This window comes from Oryzias melastigma, linkage group LG16 (genome assembly GCF_002922805.2).
Source record: "Oryzias melastigma strain HK-1 linkage group LG16, ASM292280v2, whole genome shotgun sequence".
In the NCBI taxonomy this organism is placed as follows: Eukaryota; Metazoa; Chordata; class Actinopteri; order Beloniformes; family Adrianichthyidae; genus Oryzias; species Oryzias melastigma.
The window spans coordinates 30,535,159-30,542,382 of record NC_050527.1 but is presented as its reverse complement, the minus strand read 5'-3'; the positions used below and the strand labels follow the sequence as shown (position 1 = coordinate 30,542,382).

Sequence of the window (7,224 nt, the reverse complement as noted above, 5' to 3'; positions counted from 1 at the left end):
GCTTCTGAATGGTTAGTTTATAACTTAAATAATTTGAAATAAAGAAAATAAATATAATAAAACTAGGATTTTCAAGAACATGTTATAAAAAGGTAGCACTGCAACAATGGTTATTCTGACAAATATAATGACTGAGTAATAGCTGTTTATTCAATAGAAGTCAATGGGATTTTGGTTTCTTGGAACCAGCGCGTACTTCCTGTTTAGAACGCCACAGGGGAGGGATCGCTCAGTCCAGTTCTCATATGACGTCAATGTGTCATGTTGGCTGTTACAAACACAGGGCTAACACACACGTAATGAAATCCCAGTGAGTTTTGAAAGATTGTCAACATTTTCGACACACAGTTTCTAGTAATCACACTCCTCCTGCACACGTTTTTCTAGACTTTCCAGTCCTGCAGGGGCACAAGCTGACATTTACTCAGGTGGGTTTAAAAATAATCCATTTCATTAATCCATTTGGAGTTTTTTTTCTAAATACAAATGTTGCTGTGAACTTTCTATGAACATGGATGTGGTATTTGTTTGGTATTTAAACTTATAAGCACACAAAAGCACTGAAAACGAAAACCTGCTTGACTTGCTGTACAGCCACATGGATAAACCTTTAATTGTTCCTATGAAAAAGATGTCATGTTTGTGGTTTTAAATTTAATATGTTGACTAATTGATATACTTAAAACATGTTAAAGTTTTTATTCTCATATTTAAGTGGAAAGGGGTGTTTCAGATTTAATATTTGATGAAACTATCAAAATAAAGGATATTGTTAGAGTTGATTGCGGTGATTAAATGCATTTGGTATTTCATGTTTTTTTTGTTATACGATCAAGGACTCTTCATCTCTAAAAACCTACAATTTCCCCCCATAAAATGAGATTTTTATATTTTTTCTGTATCATAACATAATTCATAGTCTCAAAGTGTCGATAAATAGGTCCAAGAATTGGCAGAGTGGCACTCTTGAGGCACTTTTTTGAGTCCACGCAGCGGTATCAACAACTTTTCGCTGATGAGACAATAGCAGATAGTTCCATTTAATGCGGGAGAAACCATTCTGTCGCAGAGCAGGGGTGTCAGGAAACCCACCGAACTCCCACCCCCGCAACAAATTTCCAAGTTTTCAAAGAATATGCATAATTCGCAAGTATGTATAGTATTCTGTTGTGCGGTTAACGTAAAATCCGCGGATAAGGTGCACGTGCGGCTGATCCTGCGGAGGAATCCCCGCTCCAACCCCCCACCGGACAGAATGGAGTCGACCTACTCAATCATGCACTTCAGCATATACTGCAAAGAGCATGCTTTCACCTTTAGGATTGTCTCTGCTTCTTGAAGTCTCCCTGGATTGTTGTCGTGGAGAGAGAGAGAAAAAAACAGCAGGTACGCGCGTGTACTGTTTTCCTTGTGCTTTAATCCACGCGTGGGGGCTTCGCGGAGCTCCCCGAGTGTTTGGAAAAGACTGCTGGTGGAAGGAAGGCGAGTGTCTGATCTTGATTTATAAATAGGTTACACGCAGGCAGGGGGGGTTTGATTGAAAAAATATATATATACAGTATATATTCCTGGATGACCTGCAGTGGGTGATCATCATGTGTGGGGACAGAACCACGAGAATGGACTCCTTTCCCCACTTTTCATAGCAACTCCTGAGACTGTGAGGCGTTTGAGGACACCACCTTCATTAGAAGTCATCACAGTTTAAAGCAGCTGGATAAACTTCACCAATCGGCTGTAAAAAGGCTGAAATAATGAGAGCATCAGCAGGACAAAACGATCTGCTGACATCCTGGAGGTGAAGCAAACTTTCCACCAGCTCCTCTTTTCTTTCTTTCTTTAGACGTTCCCCTCTTTCATCAAGCAGCATTGAAATCAGGCGATGATGAGGAAGAAAATGACTTTATTTCTTCTTCCTCCTTTTTTTCATAGATTGTTTTATTCTCTCGGAGACAAGCACACACAGGGTGGACGTTGGGGAGGGGTGCGGGGGGGATATCCATATTAGGAAGTCGTGTCCTACATAATAGATAGACGCGGCACAACTGCCACTGAGCAAGGCACAGGTGCCAGCGGGTCGGAGCGGCTGTTCGGCACTATGAGGATCCGAAACCGCTGGAAGCCCTCTGGTGTGTCCATTTTTTCTCCTTTCAGTGCGAGTGCGCGCGCGCTCTTGATGTGTGCCAGTGTGAGCTAGTGTGAGTGGCGCGTGCGCACACATGTGTGTGTGTGAGAACATGTGGCCGGACAGGAGTGAGTGTGTGCGTGATGGGGGCTCCTCGCCTGTAACTTTTCTCCTTCGTGTGATGATGATGATGATGATGATGATGCGCCTACAGGATGTGGGCCTGCTGTAGTGCGCGCGCGCGCTCACATACACACATTGATTTGTTTTCCTCCTTAATCTTATAAATTCAAGTGTACCAACTCATCTCGAGATTTCCGAGATAATAAGTCCAAACATGCATTTGTGTGCACGTGCTTGTGCTTTTTTTTCGCTTTTCTTTTCTCCCTCATTAGTCATTTGAACACGCACGCGCACATGCAAATCGCAGCTCTTTTCTTCTTGATGGTGTGTTCAGGTGCTGCCAAAAAATTCTGACATTCCCTAAAAAAAGAAAAAAAAAGTCTCATGTGACTTTACGGCGACGCACGGGATTTGAAAGAGTTAAATGTTGCTTCTCCTATTGTGCAAACATAAAATAGAAATTACTACAACTAGAGCTTGAAATATTAAAATATTATCCGTTTGTATTGATAAAAATAACACCAGACACAAACATCTGCCTCGTTATTAATGAAATGGCAAAAACAGAGTGGATGTATTGGCTAATGCTAAAAATAACCAGTTTGTTTCTGAGACAAAACATTTCCGATAACACCTGAAGGCAGCGCCAGTGAAACGACTGGAGACGAGAGGCAGAGGAGCAGAGAGTGGGGAGTGAAAGACAGAGGAAGCTGCACTCAAGTACAGCGCGAGGAGGCAAGAATTATTCACCACTACTAATTATTGCTGAAGTTGCTTTCAAAGTCGCCTCTGGAAAACACGGACTCTGAATTTCTCCTGGATCTAGACTCAACATTTCCCCCCTCCCTCCTGCTTCTTCTCGGCTGTGAGTTTATAGTTTTAACGGGTAAGGAGGCGTTCGCGTTGAACTGTTATTGTGAGCTGCTGCCTTTGGCCGTCAAAGAGCAGCAGAAAGTCCTTGAGCTTCGATGACGATAAGGCTCATTGGGAGGAATGTTTGACTGATAAGGGGGAGGAACGGTGTAGAAGAGAGCAGCTTAATCCCGTGATGCCTTCAGGACTGGCTCCGTATTAAAACAGTTGGAACGTCGTAAAGGATTTCAGAGCGCTATAATAGACGGCGTTATTAACTCACTCCCTAGCAGGAGTCCCCTTTTCAAAATCATAACAGATATAAAATTATTATTATTAATAGTATTAATGTTGCTATAAGTCATCTGTAGTACTGCGCGACGCTTAAAAACAGTCAAGTTTTTTGTTTGGAAAAAGTTAAATAAAGGTTCATTTTGAAGTTGACAAACGAGCAACGGTCTGCGCATGCGTGTGTGCACGTGGGTCAAAAACAGCTCCTGTCTGTTTATTTGCGTTTGGAGGACAATATATCTGAAATAAAAGGGAGAATGGAGGACAAAGCTTCACTTTTTAGGGGATGTTGACTCTAAATTTAGCAGATTAAGACTCCAAACATTTCAATGTGCGTTTGTTTCTATGAGTATATTTATCTGTATGTGTGGTATTATTTATCTAAAATAGATAGTGAGTGCACTGGGCAAGGTCACAATTTATTTAGAAAAAATACACATTTTAAAATGTTTTTGTGGCCATTAAACATTTATTATAGTAATTAAATTACAACAGTGTCTTTATCTTTCTATATATAACAGTTGATTTCTTTTATTTTGACAGAACGTGCAAGTTCCTTTCAAAATAAAACCACCCTGTGTCAAATAACATCCTCCTGCTGCATCAAATATACTTTACAAACAATAGTTTTTTCATTATAATATAATTATTTTTCTCTTTTTGCTGTAAAATGTAAACAACAGAGAAATTAAATTATATAAAAAAGTTTAAAAATGAGCATAAAGTGAGCTGTTTATTCTTATTCTTTAAGATGAGTCACAAAACAACAAAATTATTTTTTTATAGTTTTAAACTGCATTTGCTTAAAGCTTTAATTGCTTTAGTGTAATTTACCAAAATAAAAGGCTTTTTGACCCTTTCATTAACAAACTTTAAAATAAAAAACACATTTAAAGTACACAGTTTCTGACAGTGAATTAAGCTTAACGCTGTAAACAGAAATGAAAAAACTTAAACAACTAATTCATTATTTATTCCAATTGTTTTTCATTAAAGCTAAAGAGCTGCAATAAAGGCTTAAAGGAACCACATGTGGCTCCAGAGCCACAGGTTGCAGACCCCTGGTCTATAGGGCATGGGGGTGAGAATTTATAGTCTTTCTCCCTCCTTTTCCCAATATTTCTTCAAATATATCCATATATCATTTTAAAGTATATGTTCAAATACATTATCGTCATCAAACAGGATCCTGACCGGTTCAGGAAGTTTGTGTCAGTGCACTAATGGGGTCCCCCTGTAATGATCTCCCTCCGTGGGAGTGGGACGCTCCTGTTTCAGGGCCTCTGTGCCCGATCTGCGACGTTTTCCTCTGTAGCCGTCACTTTGTTCACACGGACGCGCTCGGAGAATGAGAAAGAAAGAGATACGTGGAGGGAGGAGAGGCATGATTACACGGCCTCCCTCATGTCAGCTTCTCTGGTGCGCACTTCTCCAGATCAGCAGAATTTCAAGAGTGCCACCTGGGATCCAGCTCATGGCTAACATCAGGAAGATATGCAACTTTGAATATATTTCATAAATATTCTACAAGCTAAAAGCTGAATCTTAAGAAAGTAAAAAGAGCCTTTTGTCAAGAAAAAATACCTTGTCAATAAAGTTTTTCAATAGAACTATAGTTTTAGTCTAAGAAAACATGTTTTAGTGACTTAAAATAGGAATTTTTGCACATGTTGTTGCTCATTTAAAGAAAAATATGAAGTATTTTTGTACCTGGTGCAGATCGTGACTCACTTTTGAAGCACGGCTGGTTAAGCTAAAAGAGAAAGATGGCCGGTGATTAATTGTGGCTGAAACAGATGTGATTCCTGTTGATCATTTGGTGCACCCGCTGTGGAAAACAACCAACTTTTAAGGAAGCCTGTCACAGATGCCTCATGGTGACAGTCGGATCACTGGAGGCCTGACACATAACTCAGCTGCATGCATTTTGGCACTGTTTGTCTTTTGTATGCTCGAGTGTGTGCTTGCTTTGCCATCCAACCTTTAACTCTTTATCTCTTCCAAATACTTGTTTTATTCAGGACCCGCCCCCCGTTCGCCGCCCTTCTTTTTTCCTGCATGTGTGGGAGTAAAATTAGCAATTACATTTTTTTTTGTCCTGTCTCTTCAGAATGTGGAAGTGTTTTAGTGGTGTAGCAAGAAACAATGAGGACAAGGCAGGGCTTTGTGGTGGCAGAAATGCATTTTTAACCCATGTGAATGAATGGTGCCTCACATTCCACAGCAGCAGGCCCTTCACTGAATGGCAGCACTAACATGGCTGTTTTCATTACTCATTACTGCCCTGTGCCTTTTCACATAGTCACTTATCTTCAGGTGTTTAACGCTGTAAGATTTCCAAGATTTTTTTTTTTTTTTTTTTTTGGCAGCATTAAAAAGTTGCAAATATCTGAAAAGTGATTTATTACTTTCGCTCCAAACCTGTAAAAGTGATCCAATTGTATGACAATATCTGTCAAAATCTCACCTTAAAGTAAGTTTGTTAAATTATGTCAAACTTGAAGAACAGAAACTGTTGACAATCTTCCCTGAAAAATAATGAAAAATGTTCCCAGGCCAGTTAGATCGGATGTTTTTACATAAAAGAAAAAAAGATTCCTTATATGTATAGTCTATTCTAAAAAATATTAAGACACCATGTCAGGAGTTCTTTGTAAATTTTCAGGCTAAAAATGTAAAGTGGTGCAATTAAATCGCTTTCGTTTTTTCTTTTAGATGGAAAATCAGGACTTCAATCATGTAAATATCATTCTGGACTTTTATAGATCCACTCTAGGGATGCTCGATATGAAAAAAAATGTGTGATATTAGTGATCAATACTTAAGATAAATGAACAAACGATAAACCATAAAATTAATAGCATAGAATTTCCATTTAATTTAATTGAAATAAAAGTCAACAAAACTTAAATTTTAGTCCAAGAAGTTGCCATCAAACATAAAAGGGCTCCATTTGATTGGTCAGTGAGGTGAAGGGGTCCATCCGATTGGTTAACCCTTGAACCCCGGAGTTCCAGTATTTATGTTCTTTGATTTACTGTAACTTTTTAACCGTTAACACGATAATTCCAGCAGATTCTGAAAATCTAAATTGAGTTTGAGAACCCTGCAGTACGTCTTTGTTTTCCTCGTCTGAGCTGTCATCTGGCTCGAACTGTACGTCTGGATAACTTCGATATTGCTCGCCATTTTTGTTGCTAGGTTGGGGTTGTGAGGGGCTGTAAGCTAGTGAAAGAGATGGGTGCTGGGAAGTGGGGGTGGGGTTACCCTTCACTTACTGTACAGGTGGATTCTAACAAACTCCTGCAGAAAGAATGTCGTAGAGGACATGTTTTTGGATTTTGGCTACAAACGGCATAATCATAATTAAAGAACACCGGCAACACTTTTACAGCAGATCAAAGGATGATCAAGTGGATCTTTAAGGCAGGATGAGAACAGAAAGTGATCAAAAAGTGTTTTTCTTGCCTTAAAACAGTTTTCTTGGCAGTAATAAAACAAAATCAAAGTTAGTAATTTTTAGTGAAAGCACAAAGGTGTCTTTGCCGGTGGTCCAGACAGCCTTATCATTTTAATATGGGCTCTAGTGTCTATTCTGTGGGGATGGCATTGATTCCCTGCTGCATAGTGGGGGTTTTCACTCTGAAAGGGCAATCTCTCTGTGTTAGCCTTGAAACACCAAGCTCCTGGATTAAATTATAAATGAGCCCTCCATAGGAAACGTATTGCTTACTGCCTTGGATAAAGACACGGGATGTGCATTCGCTCCGACCATCGTTCAGGATTTCTCCTTTCTTTACCTGTTCTATAAGCGTTAGGAGAGGTTGGGTTTT

At 39.5% G+C, this 7,224-nt stretch overlaps 1 protein-coding gene across 4 annotated transcripts in view; it reads left to right on the top strand.

Annotated features, from left to right (window-relative positions):
* The first annotated feature begins 541 nt into the window (after positions 1–541).
* The window catches only part of znf516 (zinc finger protein 516), a 66,649-nt gene continuing 59,966 nt past the window's right edge, over positions 542–7,224 (top strand). The window contains exon 1 of one of the 4 annotated variants that reach the window (XM_024263507.2): positions 542–1,386. The gene's annotated coding sequence lies outside the window, so the exon portion shown is untranslated. The other 3 variants (XM_036215772.1, XM_024263506.2, XM_024263509.2) reach the window with 3 other exon arrangements.